At 39.7% G+C, this 2500-nt stretch overlaps 1 protein-coding gene across 1 annotated transcript in view; it reads left to right on the forward strand.

Moving 5' to 3' along the window:
• LOC119598604 (obscurin-like) overlaps positions 1 to 2500 on the forward strand; it is a gene marked incomplete in the record, with an annotated part of 290330 nt that overhangs the window by 85272 nt on the left and 202558 nt on the right.

Here is a 2500-nt window from a genome sequence, read left to right on the forward strand (position 1 = left end):
CATCTCGGACTTATCCTTAACTTGTCCTCGTAGCCTCCGGGCTAGTACAGTGGTAACGTGTCTGCCTCTCACCCGAGGGGTCGGCGGTTCGCGCCTCGCCCAGGCGCGAGAAGTTGCAACTGTCGCCTGGAGGTTATTGCTGTGGCTGGGCACCTCGGTGGGAAAAGACTAGGTTCAGCCGAGTCAGCACCAGCTGACACACGTGAGCGAGTCGGCATTAGTCGACACGAGTTCGGCTCCCCTCATGGGTATAGTCCGGGCGAGGCTAAGCTTCGCATATCGGACTTATCCTTATCGTCCTCGTTTTGGAGGGTACCCATTCCATTAACTGAAGTTGTATGGACGATAGGGAATCTGTGGTTCATCGCTAGCAGTGGGCATAACCACACTAGCAGTGTGCTCATGCAATTCTGCAAGGTTCATTTAAGAAAATTAAATGCTTTGAAAAAAGTTAAACATACTGTCACAAATTGTTTCGGACGTAAATTAATAAAGGAAATGAAACTATTCAACAAACAATACAATTTCCAGCTAATGCTTATTTGACACAAGTAAACATCTTTTCACTTACGCCATCATTGATTTTGGTTCATTTTCAACAACTCAACCTCCTTTGTATCAAAGATGTCATTGCTTTACTAGTATCATCATGGGCTAGACCGCAGGGTCAAGTCAGGTCAAGATTAATAATTAGATGTATCATCTTATTTTCTCAAATCTTGTTTGTATTTATTAAGAGAGTAAACACATGTCCATTAGTGCGCATATTTATTCGAGTCTGCCAGTAAATCCACGCTAATTGTCTAGAGCCTTAGTTTTCAAACTTTTTTTGGCTGCGGCCACTACAAATTACTTCGATAGATTCGCAACCCATTCCAACAGCAAAAGCATTTCATACAATCACTATAACGCATGCATACATAAGAAAGCATGCATTCTTCGGGCTTTGGGAAGAAGAAGAGGAGGAGGAAGGAGGAGGGGTTGCAGGATTGAGCGACCCCTCATTTTAAGAATCTCTAATCTAGAAGCTTCACTCTCGCACCTTCCACGAGGATGCTTTTTGTGTTGCAACATCTAACAAGTGAAAATTGTCTAACTGTAGATCGTGATATGTTGGCGGCCGGGCTGTGGAACGCGTCTTTTTCTTGAGGAAATTCCCTTTAAGTTTGACATTTGGCAGGTGCCGCACCGGGTCTCTTCTCAGTCTCTCAAAAGGCGTCACATGTTTCATTTCGTTCGAGTCTGCAATTTTTTCATCACATCGTACCAATAGAATCGTATAAATTGAATATATTATCGTTTATATATGTGTGTGTGTGTGTGTGTGTGTGTGTGTGTGTGTGTGTGTGTGTGTGTGTGTGTGTGTGTGTCTGCATATATATATATACATATATATATATATATATACATATATATATATATATATATATATATATATATATATATATATATATATATATATATATATATGCATTACCTTATGGACAAAGCTGAGGTTATTGAACTCATTAGTTTTCCCAATTGCATCATATGGTTCTGAGTGTTGGGTGCTGAAGTAGATAGACAAGAAAAAAATCAATAGTTTTGAAATGTGGTGTTACAGACGAGTACTGCGTATTAGCTGGACAGAGAAGAAGACGAATGATGAAGTGCTGAGAAAAATAAATTGTAAAGACCGGCTGTTGGACATCTTGAACAAAAACAAACTAAAGTTTATTGGTCATGTGATGAGAAGTAAAAGTATTGAGAAAGACTTGCTGACAGGGATGGTGCTAGGAAACAGAGGAAGAGGCAAACCGAAGACAAGACTGAGCAACAATATCAAAGATATTTGCGGGTTGTCGATGGTACAAGTGGAAAGAAAAGTGTAAGATCGAGTTTAGTGGCGAAGGATGGTGGAGAGGTCCACGGCTGCTCAAACATGAGCATACCGTTATTGATGATGATATATATATATATATATATATATATATATATATATATATATATATATATATATGGAAAGAAAAGCGCAAGATCGAATTGAGTGGCGAAGAATGGTGGAGAGGTCCACGGCTGCTCAAACATGAGCATACCGTTATTGATGAGATATATATATATATATGTCATCATCATCAATAACGGTATGCTCATGTTTGAGCAGCCGTGGACCTCTCCACCATCCTTTGCCACTAAACTCGATCTTACGCTTTTCTTTCCACTTGTACCATCGACAACCCACAAACAAGGAGTGCGACAGAGTTGCATTCTGTCTCCGCACCTCTTTAACATATATATATATATGTATGTATGTATATATGTCACTGTTGATTTATTGTTATTATTATTATCATTATTAATATTACAATCATTCTTTATTTATTCGTTTCTTTAAGGAGGGGAAAGGTCATCATCCTCCAGTACGTAGGTGCGCTTTGAGAAGAAGTGGGTTTTCCTTTGAACGTGTAGATTCCGTCTTCTTTTCCACGAGGGTCTGGTGTTGGCGATTGTCTGTATGTGT

Source organism: Penaeus monodon, chromosome 41, assembly GCF_015228065.2.
Source record: "Penaeus monodon isolate SGIC_2016 chromosome 41, NSTDA_Pmon_1, whole genome shotgun sequence".
Classification (NCBI taxonomy): Eukaryota; Metazoa; Arthropoda; class Malacostraca; order Decapoda; family Penaeidae; genus Penaeus; species Penaeus monodon.